Raw genomic sequence first — 27,361 nt, 5'->3', positions numbered from 1 at the left:
GTGACAGTGCTACACTACCAAAATATGCTATTTTAAAAAAAGCAAACAAGAGAAAACACTAGAAATTTTCTCTATTTCAGATAAAATTAATGACCATAGGATTAAAAATGTAGGTCCTTCTGTCATGCAAGGATACAGGTATAAGGTTCCATCCATGAACCAGAACGTGTCCCTCACCAGATACCAAATATGCTGACACCAAATTGTAACATATGCATTTCTATTGTTCATAAATAAAGAAAGGAGGCAGGAAGGAACCCAAAGCTCTCTTCTAACATAAAACTGTGGGTCATCTGGATAAAAAGATGATCGCTGTTGCTGTACGGAATGGAAAAGCGTGTGAGGCTAGCAATGCATCTCTTGTGAGTGTGAGTGAAGTCAACAAGCCCTGGTTGGTGCTGCTCTGGTAGGATTAAGAACAGAAGTTCCACTGGAAGCTGCCACTTGCCTAATACTCGGCATCACTTTGTCTCTCCCCTCACCACCCCATCATTCCATCTGGATTCTTCATTTGATCAAAACTTACCTCTTGTGGCAGGGCTAAAACCACCACCCCCTATAATTAAAGAGGAAAGTAAACTGAACATTCCCTCTGGGAACATGGAAACTCCCTGCCATTGCCAAAAAGAACTTGAACTGCTCTAAGATTGAGATTATACATTCAGTCAAATCAGCAATTATAAATTACGAGCTTTGTGCAGGGATTTGGAACATAAGCAGGACTAGAAAATAGCTCATTCTCTGAAAAAGCCTCTGGGAAAAGGATGTGGGTGTTTTCCTGGCCCATTCATAAAACCTAAGGACAAGTCCATAAACTCTTCTAGGCCTTGACTGCAGAGAAAAGAAATCCACTGTTTCTATTTGGGAAAATGCTCCAGTGTCACGTCCTGTGAGAACAGAAAATGCCTGACCCTACAGCAGGACATTTTTTGTTGTTTTTTCAAAAAGGTGTTTTGTCATGCAAATGTGTCTTGTCATTCATTAGAAAACACAATTGTGGTGTTGTGACCGGGTCCCTAATAATCACTACCATCTCCATTGACTAGGAAGGGTATGGAAGGGCAGAGAAGGAGAAAACGGGGAGACCTACTGTGTGCGGGGCTCCATGCTAGAAATGTGAATATAAATAGTTACACCAAGAAAATAACTGATGCATACATATCAGTGTCTGCAAGGGTTTTTTTGTTGTTGTTGTTGTTGTTAAAGATTTATTTATTTGAAAGTCAGAGTTACACACAGAGAGAGGAGAGGCAGAGAGAGAGGTCTTCTGTCTGATGGTTCACTCCCCAGATGGCCGAAACGGCCGGAGCTGCGCCGATCCAAAGCCAGGAGCCAGGAGCTTCTTCCGGGTCTCCCACGCGGGGGACTTGGGCCATCTTCTACCTGCTTTTTCAGGCCATAGCAGAGAGCTGGATCAGAAGTGGAGCAGCCAGGTCTCGAACTGGCGCCCAAATGGAATGCTGGCGCTTTAGGCCAAGGCGTTAACTCGCTGCGCCTCAGCGCCGGTCCCTGTCTTCAAGTTTAAAAGATCAATGATGATCATTTAAAATATCTTCTCGCGGTTGAGTCACTGTTTGGAATAGTTCCTATTTTCATTGGAAAAGCACTTCTTTCTTTTATGCCAACACCTTCCTTGGAAGCAGGCTGAGAAAGACTTACCTGCAAGGAAGAAGACCTCCTGCCTGAGGTCAGATTGAGCCTGCCGTTGGCTGCCATAAGGAGAGTGGACCCCTGCGGAGCTATCACTTCTACCTCCTCTCTGTGGCCCTCCTTGCACTAGAAAGCAGTGTCTCTCTCAGCATGACGGATACATCCAGCACGGCTGAAGACGCTTTGCAAGCAGCCAGCTCATCCCCTGGAGAAATCATTTACTTGACTGAACCTTGGAGCACCTGAACAGCGTGTGACCCACTCCTGCAGGGCAGGGGCGGGGACTTCCTGCCGTCGCTCAACCAGACTGCACCTCTCCACCAAGGCTTCCCGGGGAGACCCGCACAGCTGCTCCAGCTGCCTGCCTCTCTTCACATTTCCCGCCTCAATTCTGCCGACAACGCCATTTCTTTGACTTCACCTAATTTAATCTTTGTTGTTTTCTATATCCTGGCTACCAGCTGGATTAATTGAACTGTTTTAGGTTTAAAACTAAAGGATAGCCGGCGCCGCGGCTCACTAGGCTAATCCTCTGCCTTGCGGCGCCGCCAGCACACCGGGTTCTAGTCCCGGTCGGGGCGCCGGATTCTGTCCCGGTTGCCCCTCTTCCAGGCCTGCTCTCTGCTGTGGCCAGGGAGTGCAGTGGAGGATGGCCCAGGGCTTGGGCCCTGCACCCCATGGGAGACCAGAAGAAGTACCTGGCTCCTGCCTTCGGATCAGCGCGGTGCGCCAGCCGCAGCGCGCCGGCCGCAGCGGCCATTGGAGGGTGAACCAACAGCAAAGGAAGACCTTTCTCTCTGTCTCTCTTTCTTAGTGTCCACTCTGCCTGTCAAAAATAAAATTAAAATTAAATTTAAAAAAAATCTAAAGGATATGAAGCTCTGGCTATAATCATTTGCTGAGTACCTGTGAGACCCAGGGTCATAATGTTTGAGCTAGTTAGATCATTTCTACTTTCTTTATACAGACAATTCGACTTTTTGCATATAATTCCCAGAGTGACCCAATGAGATACATATACTATGCCCACTGCACAGAAGAGGAAGTCCAGCCTGCCTTGGAAGTTAAAAATGGACAGAACAGGGATAATGACTCAAACCCAAGTGTTGACTCCTGAAACAAACCGCTCTTAAGCAACGGGCAATACTGCTGCTCACAGAGCTCTCTTTGTTCACCGTGGCCAAAATAAAACAACTCATAAATACACATTCATGAATTATCTTCAACGATGTCTTGAATCATATTTTTAAAAATCACGTTTGTAAGGTAAATTTAGAAGAACCGATTCTTAACATGATTTTGGTTGAGGGTGCCATAGAGAATTTGACAAATGCTATGGACCCTTCACCCAGGAAACAAAAAAAAAAAGCACATATCACACCCGGCTGTGCAGACAGCTGCCAACTTCAGGGTGTCTCCCCTGACAGATTAGAATCCTTCTCAGTCACAGGCTGATGTTGCCAGTTCATCTCCCTGTGGTGATTACTAGCAAGCACTCCAATTCTTTGCTTTATCTTCCTTGAAGTGAAACATACCATTTCCATGACCGCATTCTGGCCATGAGCTGGGGAAATGACTCAATAGACATTTACATGGGTGAATCTCCATGTCTTCAACAACGATGTTAAAAAAGTACAACCTTTCGACCTCAGAGATGCGGTGGTGCTGTGCTCCTGCCAGGATGTTTTCCCACTTGCGGAAATGGTCCTGACTTGATATTACAACAAGTATAATAATAATGCACAATTCATTTTCCTAACATAGAAGCATTCAGAAAGGGTTTGATCACAAGGCATAATAAAAATGCATACAAGCTACATTTGAAAGGCAGTTTAAAACTGCATGGTAGTTAAGAAAGAGCCCAAACTTTGGATTGAAGTGACTATTGCTACAAGTCCAGGTTCTGTCAACTATGTCTTGTGTGATGTTGAGCATTTTACTTAATGTCTCTGAGTTTCTTTCTTTTTTTTTTTTTTTTATTTATTTATCCATTTGAAAGTCAGAGTTACAGAGAGAGAGGAAGAGACAGAGTCTACTGGTTCACTCCCCAGAAGGCCGCAACGTCTGGCTGGGCCAGGCCAAAACCAGAAGCCAGGAGCTCCCTCTTGGTCTCCCACATGGATAGCAGGGGCCCAACCACTTGGGTCATCCTCCACTGCTTCTCCCAGATGCGTTAGTAGGGAGCTGGATCAGAAGTAGAGCAGCTGGGACTCGAACCCGTGCCCATATGGGATGGGCATCGCAGGCAGCAGCCTCACTGCCCCGCCACAACACTGGCCCCATCTGTTTCTTAATACGTGCAATAAGGATAATACTACACATCTTGCATAGTGTGAATTAATTTTCAATGAAACTGGATGAAAACTATGCAGAGCTTGGCATTTGGTAAGCACTTGCTAATGGGCACTATTTTTATAATATTCCTAATAATTTTCAGTGCACTAGTTATTTGGCACTGAAATGTTGAATGTACTGGTTATCTGGTATGATTATTTTAAAACAGGTATTCTTGGTTAACAGAAAGTTCTATACATATTCACTATTGTTAAAAGTCATATGGAGTGGGAGGGAGGGTGGGGTAAGAAGTATCACTATGCTCCTAAATTTGTATATATAAAATACATTAAATTTGTTCACCTCATATAAATTTTAAATAGTTGAAAAATAAAGTAATATGTAGGATTAGGGGTCAGTATTGTAAAACAGTAGGTTAAGCTGCTGCCAGCAACGTCGGCATCCCATACGGGCACCTCTTCAAATCTCAGCTGCCCCCACTTCCCATCCAGCTCCCTGCTAATGTGCCTAGGAAAGCAGCAGCAGATGGCCCGAGTGCTTGGGCTCCTGCCACCCACATTGTGGACCTGGATGGAGTTCCTGGTTCCTGGCTTTGGCCTGGCCCAGCCCTATCTGTTGTGGCCATCTGGGAAGTGAACCAGCAGATGCAAGATCTGTGTCTCTGTAACTGATTTTCAAATAAATAAATCTTAAAAAAAAAAAAAGTAATAGATAGGATTAGTTACTTGTACTCAAAAGGGAACCCAGTAAACTGGATTACTGATTTTTAAGGAATTAAAACATAATAAAATGCTTAAAGGTGAAATCATGTGACTTATCCTATCTTTAATCATTTAGAAAGATCCTTTGTGTTTAGGGGTACACTAAATATTATCATCATCATATTGTTATATAATAGATTGCAGAAGTACAGAATAGGCGAGGTTTCCATATGATAAAGCATCACTAATTCATTTACTACAGTAAAATATTCTATAATGTATCTTTGATTAAAAATCATCTGATTTTGTTTTTTTTTGACAGGCTGAGTGGACAGTGAGAGAGAGAGAGACAGAGAGAAAGGTCTTCCTTTGCCATTGGTTCACCCTCCAATGGCCGCCACGGCTGGCGCGCTGCAGCCGGCACACCGCACTGATCTGAAGCCAGGAGCCAGGTGCTTCCTCCTGGTCTCCCATGTGGGTGCAGGGCCCAAGCACTTGGGCCATCCTCCACTGCCTTCCCGGGCCACAGCAGAGAGCTGGCCTGGAAGAGGGACAACCGGGAAAGAATCCGGCGCCTGACTGGGACTAGAACCCGGTGTGCCGGCGCCGCTAGGTGGAGGTTTAGCCTAGTGAGCCGCAGCGCCAGCTAATTCAGTCTTCTCTCTTGAGTTTAACACAACTGAATAATGAAGTCTGGAAACCAAATCTTTTTCATTATTTCATGATAATGCATAGACATGTGCAATGCTATAATGACTGCATTAATGGAAACCAAATCACAGCACTCTGTTTCCAAATAAAACAGAGGCAATAAAAACTTGAGACCTGGTTAAATGTTCTTAAGTTTAAGTAGAGTTAGAATTCAATAGTGTAGGAACAGAATACTCCTCTAGCACTTTTTATAAAATTGAGAGGAGGGCCCAGCGCTGTGGCCCTGGCCTAAAGCACCGGCATCCCATATGGGCACAGGTTCTAGTCCCAGCTGCTCCACTTCCCATCCAGCTCTCTGCTGTGGCCTGGGAAAGCAGTAGAAGATGGCCCAAGTCCTTGGGACCCTGCACCCACGTGGGAGACCCAGAAGAAGCTCATGGCTCCTGGCTTTGGATCAGTGCAGCTCCAGCTGTTGCGGCCAACTGGGGAGTAAACTAATGGATGGAAGACTCTCTCTCTCTCTCTCTCTCTCTGCCTCTCCTCTCTCTGTGTAACTCTGACTTTCAAATAAATAAATAAATCTTAGGAAAAAAAGAGGATATACTATACAATTAAAAAATAAAATAAAATTGAGAGGAATAACAAAAATATTAGAGCCTAGGAAACATCCTATTGTGGATGCTTAACAATTCATTTGTCCCAAATCTTCATTTTTCCTAGCTTTCCATGTGAAGTTACAAGGATACTAAAAAATGTTGTGAAATACAGAAAAATCATCACTCATATCCCTGTAACCTTAAGACAATTATCATCTATAACATTCCCATATATTCTTATTTTTTCATGCACATAAAACTCCTTATTTCACATCAACAGGAAATCATAGGTGTCTTGTTTTTTAAGCAAAATGTTTTGCAGAAAAGGTTTCATACTGGTATGTAGGGCTGTCTCATTGTTTCCTAACAGCTACACATTACTCAGACTATATAGAATGCCAAATCACTTATTTATAATTTTTGCTATTACAAATAATGTTGCAACAAGGATTCTAGTACTTAAATGTTTATGCAAATATCCAATTACATTAGTAGGACAAAATCCTAGGAGCAGATCTCCTTTTGTTGAGGTTCTACGTAGTTAAAGTCATAGTGTCTATTGAATTTTGCAACCTGGATATTTCACACAGGGTATCAGACATAGTCAACATTTTCTATGTTATGTCCAGCCTCAAGATTAAATTTTAATGGCTTATAATCTTTTTTTAAAGATTTATTTATTTGCAAGAGTGTCAATTTGCCGGCGCCGCGGCTCACTAGGCTAATCCTCTGCCTTGCGGCGCCGGCACACCGGGTTCTAGTCCTGGTCGGGGCGCTGGATTCTGCCCCGGTTGCCCCTCTTCCAGGCCAGCTCTCTGCTGTGGCCAGGGAGTGCAGTGGAGGATGGCCCAAGTGCTTGGGCCCTGCACCTCATGGGAGACCAGGAGAAGTACCTGGCTCCTGCCTTCGGATCAGCACGGTGCACCGGCTGCAGTGCACCAGCCGCAGCGGCCATTGGAGGGTGAACCAACAGCAAAGGAAGACCTTTCTCTCTGTCTCTCTCTCTCACTGTCCACTCTGCCTGTCAAAAAAAAAAAAAAGTGTCAATTTGTTAAGTCAACAACAGGAGTCACTGTGCACTTACTCCTCATGTAGGATCTCTGTCCTTAATGTGTTGTTCAATGTGAATTAATGCTATAACTAGTACTCAAACAGTATTTTACACTTTATGTTCTGTGTGGATGCAAACTGTTGAAATCGTTACTTAATATACACTAAATTGATCTTCTGTATATATAGATAATTGAAAATGAATCTTGATGTGAATGGAATGGGAGAGGGAGCGGGAATTGGGAGAGTTGCGGGCGTGAGGGAAGTTATGGGGGCGAAAAAGCCATTGTTATCCATAAGCTGTACTTTGGAAATTTATATTTGCTAAATAAAAGTTAAAAAAAAAGATTTATTTATTTAAAAAGCAGAGTTACAGAGAGGCAGAGGCAGACAGAGAGAGAGAGAAAGAGAGAGAGAGGTCTCCCATCTGCTGGTTCACTCCCCAAATGGCCACAGTGGCCGGAGCTGGGACTATCCAAAGCCAGGAGCCTGGAATTTCTTCCAGATCTCTCATGTGGCTGCAGGGGTCCAAGGACTTGGGCCAACTTCTACTGCTTTCCCACATCATAGCAGAGAACTGGATTGGAAGTAGAGCAGCCAGGATTCCAACCAGTGCCCATAAGGGATGCCGGCACTGCAGGCAGCGGCTTTACCTGTTACGCCACAGTGCCAGCCCCCTTAATATTTATTATTACAGGGACACAGTCAACCTTTTCTCCACCATTAAACAGGTCAACTCTTTCTAATTACAACACTTGTGCCATAAAGAACCCAGTGGCCACCCTCGTGCCCTTTACCTTGCCCCAGTCCCCATTTGGGGGCCCTCTTCTCACGGCATCTTTCACAGGAGAGGCAGCCCATTCTAGAACATGCTCCAGGTCTCATTTCCCTGGAATTCCCCGGTAGGTCCCAAGCCTGGTCTCTGCACCTGTATGGCCTGATTCCCTGGGTATCCGGGGTGGTTGGCGATATCGGGAGGGATATGGAGCTGGGGCTGCTCCCCAGGTCTCTACATGCACACACACAAGGCCCCTGTCCTGCAGGACTGAGCCAGGGATGGCCAAAGAAGGAGACAGCAGCTCGTGTACCTCCATATACACTCTCCTACCTCAGGCCCTAAATGTTGGGGTGATTCTCCCATGATGTTCAGTTGCCTCTTTTCCCAGACGTGTTCATGTTCTCTAAAGCAGAACCACTGGGTTGAAAGTAAAACCAATACAAAAGGCTCCATTTGTAAAAGTTACATGAGAGCAAACCTCTTCTGCACACTGACTGCGCTTACCTTCATGTACTGCCCAGAATGCTCATTTGCCAGATTTGAAGTCTCAATCTGAAACTGCCAGAGGACAGGCACGCCAGGAGCAGCCGCTTCACTTTTGAGGCTATCCTACAAGAGCCAGCTCTGTGAACCAGAGAAGTTACTTTTCTTATCTGCCTTTAGTTCTACTTTATTGGGTATTTCATTACATGAACCTCAATGTCCTTCTTCGTCTCTGATTTCTGTGATTCCAGGTAACCAATTCAAACTTAGCTTTTTTCAAAAGATCATTTATTTACTTATTTGAAAGTCAGAGTTAAATAGAGAGAGGAGAGGCAGAGAGAGAGAGAAAGAAAGAGAGAGGTCTTCTGCCATCCACTGGTTCACTCCCCAATTGGCCATCGTCTACTGCTTTCCCAGGCCACAGCAGAGAGCTGGATCAGAAGTGGAGCAGCTGGGACTTGAACCAGCACCCACATGGGATCCCGGCACAGCAGGCGGCAGCTTTATCCGCTACGCCACAGTGCCAGCCCCCAAACTTAGCTTTAAGAATGCATCTCTTAAGCTGGTGTTGTGGCATAGGACATAAAGCTGCCACCTGCAATGCCAGCACCCCGTACAGGTGCCGGTTCAAGTCCTGGCTGCCCCACTTCTGATGCTACTCCCTGCTAATGCACCTGGGAAAACAGCAGAAGATAGCCGAAGTGTCTGGGACCCTGCCATCCACCTGGGACACCTGAATGAATCTCCTGGCTCCTGGCTTCCACCTGGCTCAGCCCTGGCCGTTGTAGCCTCTTGGGAGTGAACCAGAGGATGAGGGAATTTCTCTCTCTCCCTCTCTCTCTCTCTCTCTCTACCTCTCTATCTCTCCTTTCCTCCCTCCCTTTCTCCCTCCTTCGCTGTAACTCTTTCAAATAAATAAATCAATCTTCTTTATTTATCTTAATTCAAAAGTTTCATGGTCATTACCAGAAGCTGGGAAGGAAGAGGAGAGGGAGGGAAAGGGGAGAGGTTAATGAATGGCTACTAAGTAATAGCTAGTTAGTAGTAAGAATGTCTGGGGCTCTATCACACATGAAGGTAACTAAAAATAATGTTAGTGGACTGTATATTTCTCTATAAGAAAATTGGAAGATAGGATATTGGATGTTCTACCTTAAAGAAATGTTAAATGGGAGCTGGCACTGTGGCATAGCAGGTAAAGCTGCTGCCTGCAATGCCAGCATCCCATATGGGTACTGGTTCTAGTCCCGGCTGCTCCACTTCTGATCCAGCTCAATGCTAATGCCAGGAAAGTAGTGGAAGATGCCCCAGGATGCTGGGTCCCTGCACCCATGTAGCAGACCCAGATGAAGCCCCTAGCTCCTGCCTCTGCCCTGGCCATGCCCCAGCTGCTGTGGCCATTTAGGGGGTGAACCAGCAGATGGAAGATTCTCTCTATCTCTCCCTCTCTCTCTGTAACTCTACCTCTCTAATAAATAAATAAATATTTTAAAAAAGAAAAAAAGAAATGTTAAATGTTCAAAGAGACAGCTATATCTACCCTGACTGGCCATTACACAATGTATTCATGTATCCAAATGTAACATGGTACCCCATAAATATGCACAATTTTTATGTCAAAAATTTTTAATGAAGAAAATTGTTAATGCATCTTTTTTTCAACTCCTACAGACTTTTGCTGCTCCCCCTGCTGTGTGTACACATGCTACAGCGCTTGTTCTTTGCCCTTCAAAGTTCACTTGAATTTGGATTCTTCTTAAGGGAGGAACATAAAGAGAAGAGAAAAAGGAAAGTATGAATGGTTTCTCTGTCAAAGTTCTGTATTTATAAAATAAAATAAGGCTCATAACCTCACACTTACCTTTTTCACATCCAGGCAAGTAGGAGACAATGTACTCCCAAGATTAGTTAAATTAAATTTCCAGATATTTACTGAATTTTTAGTAGATAAAACAAATGCAGAAGAGTGATATATTAAGAATATCTACAAAGTGACATCAACTTCAAGATGCAACGACTTTGAACAGTGCTTGTCTCAACTGTTGAGGAACAGTTTTTTTTTCATACAATTTGTTGAACTCTTTACTTAGTATAGAGTTAATATATATTAATATATAATATATTATATATAATTATTAATATATAATTATATAAGATGTAATATTATATAATTATATATTCATATATAGAGAGAGTAATCTGTATAAAGTTAACTGAAAATAGATCTTAGTAAAAAATAAGACTGGGAATAAGAGAGGGAGGAGGAAGGGGGTGGAGTATGGGCAAGAGGGTGGGTACGGTGGGAAGAATCACTATGTTCCTAAAGTTATTTATGAAATGCTTTTAGTTTATATTATTTAAATAAAACATTCTTGGGGAAAAAAAGAATATCTACGACAGCCTAAGCAAAAGGGTAATAACCCAGATGAGGAAAGTGCTGCGTGTCAGGGCTGTCCCTTGTCACATGCTGGTAATCACTCGATGGAGGCTGGCCCACTGGATGTTCACCCCAGGAAAGGAAAAGCTCTATTTGCATTCCAAGATCCAGACATCACTAATGTCCACAATTCAGGCAACAATTCAACTACAGCTTGAAACGTGGACTGTTCTTACTACAACTATCAGCCAATTTGTAGAATCTGAAACATAATCAATGAAACAATACCAACATACCATCCTAGTTTTAAGTGACTCCCACAAAACAACAGAATGCTGTATAACTTTCTTTATATAAATTGCAGAAAATTCCTTTTTATGTATCTCTCATGAACTTTTTTTTAAGATTTGTTTATTTGAAAGCCAGAATGACAGACAGAGGGAGAGACATAAGGAGAAAGAGGTCTTCCACCCATTGGTTCACTCCCCAGATGGCCACAGTAGCTACGGCTGGATCAGGCTGAAGCCAGGAGCCTGGAACTCCATGGGGTTCTCCCATCTGAGTGGCAGGGACCCAGTCACTTCTGCTGCTTTCCCTGGTGCATTATCAGGGACATGATACTGGCATCACAGATGGAGGCTTAACTCATTGTGCCACAACACCAGCCCCAAGAAATTCTTATTTAAGTTGCTGTGTTTTCTTCACAGTGTTAATAGAAATGTTTTCCTCTCAGTCTTACCACTCAGTGTAGATCATAACACTAAGGAAGAAAGAGGTCCCCAGTGCTGTCCTTCTCCAGTGGGAAGTTCAATTGAACAGTGCTCAGGAAGGGAACACCATGTGTGTAGACGCTTGCACATGAAGAAAACCAGGAGATGCAGAACAGGGAAATGGCCCAGCTCTCCAGGCCACGATCAAGTAGCTCTCCCGGTGGAGACCGAGCTCTCCTTACGCATTCCCATCTACGGAATCTAGAATGAAAGAGAAATTCAAAAATAAATCAAACTCAAAATTTTTAAAATTCTACTGGGTAGATTTTTTACAGCCAAGGAAATATAGTCTTATGGTTCTTTCAACATATATACTTATTTTCAGTCTAATTTTAATCCATATTATTATAATATATAATATAATATATATTATATCAAGTCATATAGAATATATAGTATAATTATATATACTAATTTTAATTCACATATTCTCTTATTTTTTTATTTTTTTGACAGACAGAGTTACACAGTGAGAGAGAGACAGAGAGAAAGGCCTTCCTTCCGTTGGCCCACCCCCTAAATGGCCGCTACGCACCACGCTGATCCAAAGCCAGGAGCCAGGTGCTTCCTCCTGGTCTCCCATGAGGTGCAGGGCCCAAGCACTTGGGCCATCCTCCACTGCACTCCCGGGCCACAGCAGAGAGCTGGACTAGCAGATGAGCAACCGGGACAGAATCCGGCGCCCCAACCGGGACTAGAACCCGGAGTGCCGGCACCGCCGGCAGAGGATTAGCCTAGTGAGCCACGGCGCCAGCCCACATGTTCTCTTATTAAAAGAGAATATGTGAATTAAAATTATTGATCAAAATTAGACCTATGTGGTACTAAAACAACTGGTTGATTCAGTGGCAGTACTTATAAGTGCACTATAAATAATTTCGCAAACTGATTATCATCTTTAGAAACTTTTAGTTTTCGTGGTATTCAAATCTGACTATGCTTCTAGATTTTCCATTTCAAGACACTCCCTTACTGCTTCCTTCTACTTTGCCACAATCCAAAAATATTCTACCAGGGACAGGCATTTGTTGTTTGCTTAAGATGACTGCATCTCCTGTTCCAGTGCCTAGATGTGAGTCCTAGCTCCACTCCAGATTCCACTGCCTCCTGTGCACACCAAGAGAGGCGACAGTGACAGTGACAGTGCATGGGTTCTTGCCGCCCATGCGGGAGTTCTAGGCTCCTGGCTTCAGCCTGGACCACTCTTATTTTTGGATGTATTTGGGTGAAAGAGTGGATGAAAGATCTCTGTTTCTCTCCCTCTCTTCTTCTCTCTCTCTCTCTCTCTCCCTCTCTGTGGGTGTGTCTTTCAAATAAATGAAACCTAAAAGAATAAATAAAAATTCTCCTATAGCTTTGTTTGTTACATTTAGATCTTTAATCCATCCCACACATACATATTTGTACAAATTTAGCAAAGGGATATTGACATTGGTTATCTAAACTTGCCCTTTATACTATATGACTGGATCCATTACAATATATATGAATTGCTTAATAAAAAAAGAAAATAAAGAGCAATGCCTAGCGCTTAAAAAAAAATCAGTAAATGTAAACAGGACCATCTTCACCGCCAAACTGAGAAAAGGAATAACACAGAACAATTCATCTGGGAGTATTCAAATGTCCCCAGCCAAAGCCAAATACCAATCCAGAGCCTACATAACCAGTACTCAAAAACTTTAGCATAACAACAATTTTTTCCCTTTCCCTTAAATAGTTCAACCAAATGGAAGAATTAATAAAGCCATATTCCATTCCAGATAAAATTAACCTGTGGTTCACCTAAAGATCAAGCTCAGGCTAACCAGTACAAGGAGCTGGAACCTAAGGGAAAAAGAAGTACATGAATTAGCAAACAGATGGCCACTGGCGATTTAATGAACAGACACTCTGATTTGGATTGATGGCCCGATGAGAGAAGGTCTTTAGCTTAAGCTCTTCCCTTGAGAACGCAGGATGGCGGGGCTCCAGGGGTTTGATCAGGTTACAGCCCTCCCCCCTGCAGGAGGGCCTTCCCTGGTTCAGGAAGAGCCTTGTGTGTGTCCAGGGAGCACAGGCCCCGGGCCCACAGCCTGCAGAGGGCATGCTCTCTTACTCTCCACTTCTGCCTCGGGAGAGCAGAGCGGGAAGACAAGAGCGCTTTTTTTGTCATCCAGAGATCCTGTTGTAAAAACAAAAGAGACTGAAAGAATTCATACCTTGGTTAAATCACTTTTGATATATTCCATAAGTCCATTTTTGACAAAAATGTCTGACAGTCACAAGAGGGTAGAATCAAGCCTTAGGACCGGACGCGAGGGCGGAAATGGGTGAACGGAGAAAAGACAAACAGTGCACTGATGCAGTAAAGCCTGCTTCCATGTATTTCTCAATTTTACTTAAAATGAGGTCGCCTTGTACCCTCGGGATAGCTCTCCAAGGTCTTCCCTAGAGAACTGTCTGTCCAGATCAAAACGTGTCTGTTGATTAACATGCAAGTAGTTATCATGTGTAATAGAAACAGCTCAAGCAAAACAGTAGATATTTCTGAAAAAGCATAATAGAATACATACCTCTTCAAGTATCTTCTCTTTCATGTAAGCATCTCCGAAAACAAGGGGAAGAAACAGAGTGAGGAGAAGAGATTAGGGCTCAGCCTAGCTTCAAGTTTGTCAAGTATTTGCAGCTCAAAGAGTATTTACATAAATAAAAACTGGTAGCTTTTAGTGTCAGTCATAGGTTATGATCTCTTGGGTTTTGGTTTTTATTTTCTTAGCTTAAAAATTATATACAGCTCTCCATATTAATCCCCTTAAAAATCAATTTTCCAAGTAACTGTGTCTCGTCCAGATTCAGTATCCTTTTCATTAGCAGAAAGTTCTAAATTGAAGATTTACAAATTAAAATGCAAACTTTTTTTCCCAACTAACTTCATAAATATGTTAAACAGGAAAAGGAAGTTGGAGTTAAGAACTGGGAGGCTATATGAATTTTTTGTTTCTAAAGGATTGGCTATGACTGCCAACAATTCCGTGGTTTTAGCTGCTTTCAAAAGCAGGAATGTGATAATAGCTCCTGGGTGGAATAATTTTGGCTGGACTTGATTAAATCTAGGCTTAAAATTTACAGGGAACAGCTTGGATTGCCTTTTTTTTTTTTTTTTTTTTTTTTTTTTTTCAAAAAAACAGTGTTGCATTTCGTCTTAGTGTGGTCTTGCCAGATTCCGGCCTTTTGGGAGTCTGGCAGTAGATTAGACACTAACAAAGCAAGCTGTAATACCCTGGGGAACATGAGTTACATAACTCCAATCAACACTGATGAGTGTGTGCCTCACTAAAACTCTGCACGTGGAATCTTGGCAAGGCTTCCTACAATTCTAAGGTCCTTCCCTGTCACACAAAGCTATTTTATGAAGCTCCCAGAAAGTAATCTGTCCAAAAGAGAATGGGTGACAAACACTGGACACATTCAACTGGTATTCTGTTCTCTTTTTCTTCTGGTCAATAAATCACTGTGCATCCCCAGAAACATAGCTAGATTTTGCATCCAATATCTTAAACTTTGTTCTTGACATTTGTACAGTGACTTCAGGACATATGATTTTAATTCCATTGGTGATAATTCTACAATACTTGCCAAAAAGCAACTACATATTGGAGAGCTCCTTAAGTCTCCATTTTCCAAATCTGAATACAAATAATATTATATACTAAAAACTATTTCATGGGTTTCTGGTTTCAGGACAAGGTGGAATAAAATCATTTCTCCCTATTCCCCCTGCTAAGTATAGTTAAAAATCTCTGAATATTATATGTAGAAAAGTTTAAAAAGGTAGAAAGAAAAGAAAACAGGCACACTGGCTATGGACGTCCAAAGGTCCAAGAAAGGTAGGTGGTGAGTTCTCTCGGGGTTTCTTTTTGCTTCACATATTCCAGAGTTGGAGCTGAAAAGGCTAACAACAACACAGAAAAAACAATGAGCACAAACAACAACAACAACAACAAATCTCTCACAAGAAACCAGCTGCAGTGGGTCAGCACAGCAAGTTAAGCGGCTGCTTGAGACAGTGGCATTCAATATCGGAGTGCTGGTTCAAGTCCCAACTTCTCTGCCTCCAATGCAGCTTCCTGTCAATTTGTCTGGGAAGGTAGTAGATAATGGCCCGAGTACTTGGGCCCCTGCCACCCATGTGGGAGACCCGAATGGAGTCCCTGGATCGTGGCTTCAGCCTGGCCCGGCCCAGCCCTGGACGCTGCAGAGCATTTTGAAAGTGAACCAGCCGGTGAAAAGTCCTGCTCTCTCCCTCTTTCTCTTTCTCTCTCTCTGTCTCAGTCTTTCAAATTAAAATTTAAAAATGTAAATACTTAAATACAGGATCCACTGTTGTCTTATAACAAAATATCCAAAATGTTCTGCCTATAATTTTAAAACATCAAGACCTAGGAAAATGTCAACTTGAATGGGAAAAGATAATCAACAAACACTGATCCTGAGACGAGACAGATACAGATAATCTGACAAGTACTTTAAAACAGCCATCAGAAAAATGTTTCAATATGCAATTAAGAACACATTTGAAACGAATTAAAAATACAAATGAACAAAAACAAGTTTCAGAAAAGAAACAGAAGATATACTGAACTCCAGCCTTAACCCTAGGGTTAAGCAGAACAGAAATAATAAAAAGAGGGTCACTTGGAAGATCAGGAAGGAAGAACAGAAAGAATAAAAACTTGGATAACTACAACAGACGTTCCTTTATCTTTTGTTTTCCAAGTTGTGTGTGATGGTTGAAGAAAAAAAGGTTGATCAAATAGTGTTTTATGTGGTCCTCTTTTAAAATATTTACTTATTTATTTATTATTTGAAAGCCAGAGTGACAGAGAGCAGGAAGTCAAATTATGCCTATTTTCAGATGAGATGATTCTATATGTGGGAGATCCTAAAGACTCCACTGAGAGACTACTGGAACTCATAAAGGAGGATATAAAATCAACAAACAAAAATCAATAATCTTTGTATACACAGACAACACCATGGCTGAAGAAGAGCTTATAAGGTCAATCCCATTCACAATAGCTACAAAAAAATATTAAATACATTGGAATAAAATTAAGCAAGGATATCAAAGATTTCTATTATGAAAATTATAAAACATTAAATAAAAAGTGGAAGAAGACATAAAAAATGGTAAAATCTTCCATGTTCATGGATTAGAGAATCAATATCATCAAAATGTCCATAATGGGGCTGGCATGGTGGCACAGTGGGTTAAGCTGCTGCCTGCAGTGCCAGCAACCCATATGGGCGCCGGTTTGAGTCCCAGCTGCTCCATTTCCAATCCTGCTCTCTACTATGGCCTGGGAAAGCAACAGAATATGGCCCAAGTCCTTGGGTCCCTGCACCCATGCAGGAAACCTGGAAGAAGTTCCTGGCTCATGGCTTCGGATCAGTGCAGCTCCAGCCATTGCAGCCATCTAGGGAGTGAACCAGCTGATGGAAAACCTCTCTCTCTCTTTCTGTATCTCTCTCTCTCTCTCTCTCTCTCTCTCTCTGTCTGCCTGTCTTTCTATAACTCTGTCTATCTATAACTCTGCCTTTCAAATAAATAAATAAGTCTTTTTAAAAAACTGTCTATACTACCAAAGGAAATTTACAGATTCAATGTGATCCCAACCAAAATACCATGGACATTCTTCTTAGATCTAGAAAAAATGATGCTAAAATTCATATGGAAACACAAGAGAGCTCTAATAGCTAAAGCAATCTCATACAACAAAAACAAAGCCAAAGGTACCATAATACCAGATTTGAAGACATACTACAGGGCAATTATAATCAAAACAGCCTCTTACTTGCACCAAAAAAAAAAAAAAAATATGTATAGACCAATGGAACAGAATAGAAACTCTAGGGGCCAGCACTGTGGCATAACAGATAAAGCTGTGGCCTGCAGTGCCAGCATCCAATATGAGCACTGGTTGGAATCCTGCTGCTCCACTTCCAATCTGGCTCTTTGCTATGGCCTGGGGAAGCAGTAGAAGATGGCCCAAGTCCTTGGGCCCCTGCACCCACGTGGGAGATCCAGGAGAAGCTCCTGGTTCCTGGCTTTGAATCAGCCTAGCTCCAGCTGCTGCAGTCATTTGGGAGTGAACCAGCGAATGGAAGACCTCTCTCTCTCTCTCTCTCTCACTCTCTCTCCCTCTCTCTCTTGCCGTCTCTCCCTCTCTGTAACTGCCTTTCAAGTAAATAAATAAATCTTTAAAAAAAAAAAAGATTCTCAATTCCTTTGCCTTTTGATGGCTTGATTGTAATCTGTCTTGGCATGAGTCTCTTTCAGTTCCTTTAACTAAGACTTTGCTGAGCTTCTTGGATGTTTACATGCATCTCCTTCATCAGATTTGGTCATTTTTGAGCCATTATTTATCTGAATGTTCTCTCTGCCCCTTTCTATTCTCCTACAACTCCCAAAATGATATACATTGTTCTTCTACTTTTTTTTCTTTCTACTCCACAATTTCAGTAGTTCCCATTGATCCATCTTTAGGTTCTTTGAATCTCTCTTCTGCCTACCCAAATCTGCCTTTAATCTGTCTACTGAATTTTTCATTTCTATAAGAATATCATTGTACTTTTCAACTCTAGGGTGTTTTTGTTTCTCTTGGTTTTCTGGCCTTTTTAAAGTTTACTTATTTATTATTTATTATCACCTACTTGAAAGGAAGAGAAAGAGAAAGAACTTCCATCCACTGGTTTACTCCTCAAATGCTTATAACAGCTGACCCAGACTGAAGCCAGGATCCCAGAACCCAGTACAGGTTTCCCACAGGGGCCCAAGCACTTGACCCATCCTCTGCTGCTCTCCCGGGTGAATTAGCAGGAACTGGACCAGAAGCAGAGTAGTCAGAACTTGAGCTATCACTCCAGTATAGGCATCCCAAGAAGGGGTTTAACTCACTGTACCACAGTGCTCTCTCTTTAGCTCTTTATTGGTATTTCCACGTTGTATGTACATCTATTCATCATTTTCTTGACTTTCTCTACGTCTCCTTTAGTTCTTTGAGCACCTTATTTTAAAATACTTTTCTAGTAGACCTGCCATCCTGTCTCTTTCAGGGACATTTTCTGTTGATTTCCTGGTTCCGTATATGCTTTATGATATTTTGTTGAAAACTGGACATTTGAATCTAATAATGTGGTAATTCCAGAAATCAGATTCTCCCTCTCCTTTCCCACATCCTGCCATCTTTGCTACTGTTTTTATTGTTTTTGTTTTTCTGATTGTTATAGGCAATCTCTGTGCTGGCACCATTTCCTGATCATGTATGGCTACTTTCTTTTCAATGTCTCCATCTTGCTTCTGAATATCCCAGTTTTCAATGCCTGACTCCCAAGAGGAGAAAAGAAAAATTAAGGTGGGATAAAAAGGAGTACTGGACTTTCATATCCCCTAAAAGTCATTTTTTATTTATTTGAAAGGCAGAGAGATAGACACACAGAGATCCTCCACCCACTGGCTCACTCCCCAAATGCCTGCAACAGGCCACAGTCAGGAACGGAAACTCAATCTGAGTCTCCCACAGGGGTATTAGGGACCCAAGCACTCAAAGCCATCAGCTGCTAACTCCCAGAGTCCACATAGCAGAAAGTTGGAATTGGACACAGAGCCAAGACTTGAACCCAGGCAATCCAACATGGGATATGAGCTCCCAAGCAATGACCTAACCAGTGTACCCAACACATGCCCTGTCTCTGGAAGTCTTACAACAATGGAGGCCATGTAACAAAAGAAGCAAGAATGGGGTGGGGGGCGGCACTGCTGCCTGCCTGCTGGCATCCTACTCCACTTCCCATCCAGCTCTCTGCTGTGGCCTAGGAAAGCAGTAGAAGATGGCTCCTGGCTTCCAATCGGCGCAGTTCCGGCCGTTGTGGCCAACTTCGGAGTGAACCAGCAGATGGAAGATCTCTCTCTCTCTCACTGCCTCTGCCTCTCTGTAACTCTGACTTTCAAATAAATAAAATAAATCTTAAAAAAAAAAAAAAAGAATAGTAGGGGAGGTGATCTGGAGCAGCATTCAGTGAGCAGAGCACAGACGCTGATATTTGGAAGACAGCATCCTCTTTGCTCTCCCCGGCTCCTGCAAGCCACACTAAGCTGTTCCAGCCTGCCACCAGGCTGAAAGCAGGAGATGGGTAACCTCTACTGTCTTAGGAGCTGAAATTGATCAAAATTAACCACAAGTTACCTGTTCAAGCCTTGCTCTAGAGGTTGTAAACCTTCAATAGATGCCAGAGTTCCAAAATCATGTCAGACAGACTTCCAGCGTGGCTGTCATCTGAACAGGAAGGCGGATTCCAAGGGCTTCATGCTCTGCCACCCTCCCGGAATCCTGATACTTTTAGTATTGTCCTGTAGCAACATAAGATGAAGCACAGAATGTTTACAACCTCATGTGATTTGTCAAATAAAACCAAGCAAAAATCATATTATTATTTAATAAATCAAAAGTCATTTAGTAAAACTGTCAGACAAACCCAGAACATACTAGAATATAAAGCCAAGAAACAAGTGAAATATACATTGGAATTTGGTATATGACAAAGTTGTCATATAGAATTAATGAGGAAAATGGACCATTTAATAAATGGTATTACAACAATTTGGCAGCCACCTGAAAAAAATTAGACCCATACTGTACATCAGGATAAACACTATATGGATCAAAGATTAGATGTGAAAATAAGACAATAAAAATAGTATAAAATGGGAATGTTTTATAACCTTGAAGAAAGGAAGGGTTTTCCAACTATGACACAAAATGAAGAAGCCATACAAAAGATAACTGCAAAAATTCTGCAAGGCAAAAACAAAACAAAGGGAAAGAAAAACAGGGCCAAGACCCACAGAATACATGAGAAAAAACATTCATAGGAAATAATAAGAAATGACCAGTAATCTTATTTTACAATGTATGTGGTTATTATTTGTAACATTGTGGTAAGGTCATAGCATTGCTGCAAAAATTGGAGACAACCCAAGCATCCATCAGTGGGAGGCTGACTGAATGAATAAATTATGGTTAACAAATTTTACATGATAGAATATTATGTGGTTGTAAAAGAAACTTTAAGTGAATAATATAACAAAATCTCAATATGATACTAGTTTTTTTTTAAGTGAAAACAGGGTGTATATAATACTACCTTTGAGTAAGAGTAGTAAAATAAGAAAACATATTTCACCTGCTTATTTATGCCAATAACAAACCACTTATACTGGCTGTCGCAAGGGCAGACGTGTAAGTGGGAACTTGCTGAGGAGAGAAAATTTTGCATTTTGTGCCTTTTGCTTTTTTTTTTTAACAATGCAAAACTACCTGTTTAAAAACTGGATTGAAAACAACTTCTAAGTAGATAAGGAAAATATTATTTTAATCACTGTAACTCCATTAAAAGGCATCCATCCTGAGCGATTTTGTTTCTTGGACTAAAAATATTCTGGAAAACATCTAATCAGAGACCAAGAGTCCGAAGATGTTACAAAAAGCCCCGAGTCAAAGTGCTGAAAGACGATTTCCCAGTCAGCAGTCTCAGAAATTAGTCCAAACGTACTTTAAAACACGAACAATGATCAAATGTTGCTTCTAGTTGTAAAGGCATTAACAATGCCATGCTATATTAAAAGGATACAAAATAGAAGACAAATGGAAGGCGGGCAATTGGAAGGGGAGAGAATGACTTTTGCAGTTGACAGGTGACTCTCAGAAAAATGCCAAACGTCTACGGCTTACTATAGCAGCAATCTAAAGTTGGCGATAAATATTCTAACAGCTCATTACGTGGGTACACTGTGTATTTATTTGTTTGCTAATCAATTCATTTTATTCATTTACTCAATCCAGATTGGCAACTTGCCCTTTCATTTTAAACAGAATAAATTTTTTTTAATTTTTTTGACAGGCAGAGTGGACAGTGAGAGAGAGAGACAGAGAGAAAGGTCTTCCTTTGCCGTTGGTTCACCCTCCAATGGCCGCCGCAGCCGGCGCGCTGCGGCCGGCACACCGCGCTGATCCGATGGCAGGAGCCAGGAGCCAGGTGCTCTTCCTGGTCTCCCATGGGGTACAGGGCCCAAGCACTTGGGCCATCCTCCACTGTACTCCCTGGCCACAGCAGAGAGCTGGCCTAAACAGAATAAATTTAAAAGCAGAAAGGAATTATATATTCTAAAATGTATACTCCCATAGAGAAGAAAATCAATTTAAAGAAATAATTGTTTATAGAACGTTAACCTAAATTATAAAAGGGGGAATGGCATGGTTATCATGTTGGTAAGTAATTAAAAAAGCAAAAGTGATCATTCATATGACTCTTATTATTAAATCCAGAAAGGGTGTAAACATCAACACATTCGTACTCACTGATTATTTCTCAGCTATACTTATTAAAGTAAATGAGTTACATCCTTTTTTTTTTTTTTTTTTTTGACAGGCAGAGTGGACAGTGAGAGAGAGAGACAGAGAGAAAGGTCTTCCTTTGCCGTTGGTTCACCCTCCAATGGCCACCGCGGCTGGCACGCTACAGCCAGCACACCGTGCTGATCAGAAGCCAGCAGCCAGGTGCTTCTCCTGGTCTCCCATGGGGTGCAGGGCCCAAGTACTTGGGCCATCCTCCACTGCACTCCCTGGCCACAGCAGAGAGCTGGCCTGGAAGAGGGGCAACTGGGACAGAATCCGGCGCCCCAACAGGGACTAGAACCTGGTGTGCTGGCGCCGCAAGGCGGAGGATTAGCCTATTGAGCCGCGGCGCCGGCTAATGAGTTACATCTTAACCATGGAAACAGTAAACAATTTTCCTAAATGTAAACATTTTTCCTCAACAGAAAAAAGAAGGAAAATTGCCAATGAACAATAAATACTTTAGATAGAAATCAGACCATGCAAAACTGGAATGTCAATGTCTTATAGGAGATGTATATTTAAATCTGTACTTGTCAGCTAGGAAGTAGTGTGCCTGCCAAAGGATATTTACATTAGGGGTAGGCATTTTGCCTGGAGGTTAAGACACCAGTTAAGAAGCCCACATTCCACATCAGAACACCTCTATTTGATCACCATCCCTGTTCCTGAATCCAGCTTCCTGTTAATACTAACCCGGGGAGGCAGCAGGGATAGCTGGAGTAGCTGGGTTCCTGCCGTCTACTTAGGAGACCTGGATTGAGTTCCAGGCTCCTGGCTTTGCCCTCCCCCCAAACCCTACAGCTAGTCCATGTGGGCATATTTGGGAAGTGAACTGGTAGATAGGAATTTGCTCTCTCTCACTCACTCTGTCTCTGCCTCTCAGATAAATACATAAAAATGTTTAAAGAATATTGATATTAATTTACTTTGTTTTTGATTTCCCATAATCCAAGTTGGAGCCAGAGTTCCTCCTGCATATTTCCAAAGCATTCCACATACACTGGACCTTCTTCACTTATTCTAGAATTCTGTTGATGTCTCTGTCTCACTCTAGATGGATTTCTGGAGGGCAGGACCTTTTATTTACTACAGCAGTCAGGGAACCTAGTAGAGTGCCTGGATCACTGGTGCTTCATAAATCATCATCGTTTATCTAATTAAGTATCAAAAATGTATGAGTTATAGCACATATTTTAGATATTAATGACCTGTTAAATATTCAACATTTTCATTTAGGCCAGTTATTTAGTTTTCATGTACCCCATCACTTTAAAAGCAAAGCTGAATTTACAAGACTAAATAGGGAGAACTGAATCTTAAAAGATTCACTATTAAATGCAAATAAACAAACGCTCTGAGGCTAATTTTCTCTTTCTGTTCATGTAACTCAAAAGTAGCTACAATCAAATTTACTCTCCTACAGCATCTCTATATTCAAGTAACTCTATAGAAAATATTCAAGCTCATTTGATTCCTTAGGATGTGATATGATTTTTATTGATATCTTAAAAAGTTAATTTCGCCTCCAGATGTGGACAAGCCAAATGTGTGTTTTCAAAAAGTGTCACGTGTAAGAAAGAATGAGAAATGACACTGCAAGCTCCATCAGGGTCCTTCTGAAATGGCCCTATTTCATCTGGCCATGAGGGGGCAGCAGGCTCCGGGGAAATGTCTCCAGAATCCTGTGCCACTCGTAGTGCCCTCAAACTCGGTGACTGTGAAAGGCAGGGTAAACAAAACATCTATTTGCTCTATTGGCTCTATTGGATCGCTTTGCTCTATTCCAAAAGCAAAGCTCGTAGGGTGTGGTTTCAAGCATTCACAATCAGAGCTAATGTCACCGCTGTTGCTAATGATTAGCTGCCGTTAATTCACAGCAGGGGTAATTGAAGACAAAACAGCAAGATTCCTTTTAATCCAGAGAGAAAAACAGAAAGAGGTAAAAGATCAAGGGGACTTTGAGAAATGAGAAACTGAAAAATGATTATGTAATATGGAATAGTTCTTATTCCCACATTTAATAACCTTTCAGTCTAATAAAATGACTAATATGTGGTAATTTTCTACTGCTTATAACATTAACCCTTAATATATCTGAACTACTAACAGATACTATTACCAGAAACTCAATCAAATCACCACAAACCTAGTAAATTTTTAGGCTGACTAATTTACTCAATTCCTTGTATAAGTAAATTCTCCCATAAAAATGGAAGAATTTATCCCATGACATGTTTTGGCATTTAACATCTTCAAATAATTTATTATGCCTGTAGGATGTTACTAGTATGTGGTCCTTTTATAGACTAATAAAATTATCTAAAAATTTGGGGCAAGTAGATAAAAGGATAAACAATTACTTACTTTGTTTGGTGTGGTTGGCTTCAGTTATTAGCAGAATGCACTGATTTGTGCATTTTCCTAATTTTATTTTATTCTGCCATGTTGTTGTGGTTACCTACACGAGCTGCTACTTAACAGCATCTCTGACTTTGAAGCTTTAGGAGACCCCTTCATGCCCTCCGATTTAAAAGGTTGTTATTTGAGTCCCTGCTTTCCACGCAGCTCCCTAGGAGGCTAGAAACTGATCACCATCTAAACACAAAACTCACTAGACTTGTCTAACTGCAAGGAATTTACTTGAGATAGCTCCAAGATTATATAAGAAAATAGTCTTGGAGTTCAGAAATGCGTCAAGGTGGTTGGCGCTGTGGCACAGAACATTACGCCTCTGCCTGTAGTGCTAACACTGCTCCACTTCCAATCCAGCTCCCTGCTAGTGCACCTGGAAAAGCAGCAGAAGATGGCCCAAGTACTTGGGTCCCTGCACCCATGTGGGAGACCCAGAAGAAGCTCCTGGTTCCTGACTCCTGGCTTTGGCCTGGCTTAGCCCAAGCCATTCCAACCATCTGAGGAGTAAACCAGTGGGTGGAAAGGAAGGAGATCTCTTTCTCTCTCTCTCTCTCTCTCTCGCTCTCACTCTCGCTCTCTGTCTTTCAAATAAATAAATAAATCTTAAAAAAAAAAAAAAAAAAAGATGTGTCAAGCACAAGTCGGGTTGTGACCTTATAAATCCAATGACATTTGAAGACTGCAGTCTCTGTTGGAACTCACTGAGGGCTCATAGCAGAAGTGTTATCACTTAGCCACTCTGGTTTACTACACACAGCCCACTTATTTGGTGAGTGCTGAACCAGCTGTTAGATCTTTCTCAATTATATGAAATTGTATGATAACTCAATTGTATGAAAGAAGTCCAGGCATGTGTTAAACATGTGTCAAAGTAATGATGACTATGAGAATGGTATTGGTCTGCTTTGTTAAGAAATTGAACAAAGGAAATTTACCGAAGAACTAAAAGTAACAAAAACTATCTTAAAACAGGTGCTTTTTTTTTTCAATTTGAGTAGCAGAAAGAGATCAAGAAAGAGACAGAGAGGGCTCCCATCATCTGTTTCACTCCCCCAAATGCTTGCAATGGCCTCGACTGGGCCAGGCCAAAGTCAGGAACTAGGAGCATGATCCAGGTTTCCCCTATGGGTGTCAAGGACCCAATTGCTTGAGCTATCCTAACTAGCATTTTTTTTTAAAGATTTTTATTTATTTGAAAAGCAGAGTTACAGAGGAGGCAGAAGCAGAAAGAGAAGTCTTCTGTCCACTGGTTCACTCCCCAAATGGCTGCAATGGCTGGCGCTGCACTGATCAGAAGCCAGGAGACAGGAGCTTCTTCCAGGTCTCCCACACCAATATGGGATGCTGGCACTGCAGGCGGCTGCTTTACCAGCTAAGCCACAGCTCCAACCCGTCCTATCTAGCATTTTAACGACTAGGCCAAAAGCCTGCCCCTATTTTTAATTTTACAAAGAAATTGATAGTGGGCTCAAAGTGCTCAGCAAGATCCTGGGAATCTACCAACATGAGTAAGAGGAACAACTGTCACAGAACTATTCTTGGAGAGCTGAAGATTTCACAAGAAAAATAATACATAGACTGGTCTTGAAGGATGCTGAGGATGTCAACCCAAAGCAAAAGCTTACTAAGGACAACATTCAGAGCAAAAGCAAGGAAAGAAATGTCACATCACTGTCTGTGCCTAGGTGTGTGGGGTAGATAATAGCTGAGGGTGAGGAGGAGGAAGTGTTGGATGGTATGGTAAGGTATGTTCCTTTCATTCTGGACACAGCAGGGAAGCAAAGATTTGTAAAGTACCATGATTACACAAATCAGGTTCACGGTCAGACTCGCAGTAATCAGGAAAAGACATTGGAATAAGAGGACAGATATTAGGGTCGGCGTCATGGCGCAGTAGGTTAACCCGCCACCTGCAGTGCCGGCATCCCATGTGGGCATTGGTTCTAGTCCCAGCTGCTCCTCTTCTGATCCAGCTCTCTGCTGTGGCCTGGGAAAGCCGTGGAAGATGGCCCGAGTCCTTGGGCCCCTGTGCCCACATGGGAGACCTGGAAGAAGCACCTGGCTCCTGGCTTTAGATCAGTGCAGCTCGACCATTGTGGCCATTTGGGGAGTGAACCAACAGATGGAAGACCTTTTTCTCTGTCTCTCCCTCTCACTATCTGTAACTCTACCTCTCAAATAAATAAATAAAATCTTAAAAAAAAAAAAAAGAGGACAGATGAGACAAGGAGGTCAACTAAAATCAATCTCAAGAAAGACAATAAAGGCCTGACTTGAAACAGTAGAAAACAAGACAAATTTGAGTGATTTCAAAGAATGCTTCCTTAGGATCAAAGAACGATTCTTTTCTTGGTTCCTTTGTCCTAGCACTAAAATTTCTTCTTAGTCATTGTAGTGGGAGGCAGAAAGGCAAGTTAAGAAAGTAAGTAAATTAATCTATAGTAATAATTATATAATAACTATAATTCATGATTAATAATGAAATGTAGATGGGAGAAGGCATCAAATTGGATTTTATTGTGTCAATGTTGAAGCATGGTGCACTGTCCTGGATAGATGTTTGCACAAATTGGAAATAAAGATCTGGGACTTGGTAGAGAAGTCAGTGATAGAAATATGAATTCAGGGGATCATTTATGTATATATATATTTCAATATACTTTCAAAAGACGTGAGAATGTGAAGCACATTTAAAACATGCAGAAATGTATTGATTTTGGCTCTCCAAGTGGTAAGCATCAGCAATCCAAGAACACCCCATGAGCCCCGTGTTGTAATGCAGTGGGTTAAGTGGGTACTCGCAATGCTGCCATCCCATATCAGAGCACAGCTCTGCTCCCGACCCAGCTCCCTGCTAAGCGTCTGGGAAGACGACCAACAATGGCCCCAGTAATTGGATCCCTGCCACCTGTGTAGCAGACCAGGACTCAGTTCTTGGCTCCTGGCTTCAGCGTGGCCCAGCACTAGCTACTGGTCTTTTGAAAAGTGAGCCAACAGATGGCCTCTCTTCTCCTCCTCTTCTCTTCTCTTCTCCTGTCTCTCTCTCTCTCTCTTACTCTCTCCCTCTCCCCCACTCTGCCTTTCAAATAAATAAATCATAAAAAAGAATACCTCATTTCCCCAATACCAACAGCCAAAAATATATTCTGATGCTTTTTA

At 41.9% G+C, this 27,361-nt stretch overlaps 1 protein-coding gene across 15 annotated transcripts in view; it reads right to left on the bottom strand.

The window, feature by feature from the left end:
• The window catches only part of LOC138842975 (zinc finger and SCAN domain-containing protein 30), a 140,390-nt gene that overhangs the window by 70,480 nt on the left and 42,549 nt on the right, over positions 1-27,361 (bottom strand). For 9 of the 15 annotated variants that reach the window (XR_011379354.2, XR_016214571.1, XR_016214576.1 and 6 more), the window contains 2 exons: positions 19,580-19,743; positions 11,321-15,285 (listed from right to left, as the gene is read on the bottom strand). The gene's annotated coding sequence lies outside the window, so the exon portion shown is untranslated. The remainder of the gene's footprint in view (positions 1-11,320; positions 15,286-19,579; positions 19,744-27,361) is intronic. The other 6 variants (XR_011379353.2, XR_016214567.1, XR_016214568.1 and 3 more) reach the window with 5 other exon arrangements.

Source organism: Oryctolagus cuniculus, chromosome 10, assembly GCF_051225735.1.
Source record: "Oryctolagus cuniculus isolate XC-2025 breed Fujian yellow rabbit chromosome 10, ASM5122573v1, whole genome shotgun sequence".
In the NCBI taxonomy this organism is placed as follows: Eukaryota; Metazoa; Chordata; class Mammalia; order Lagomorpha; family Leporidae; genus Oryctolagus; species Oryctolagus cuniculus.
Note: the sequence above shows the minus strand (reverse complement) of the source record. Positions and strands in the feature narration are given on the sequence as shown.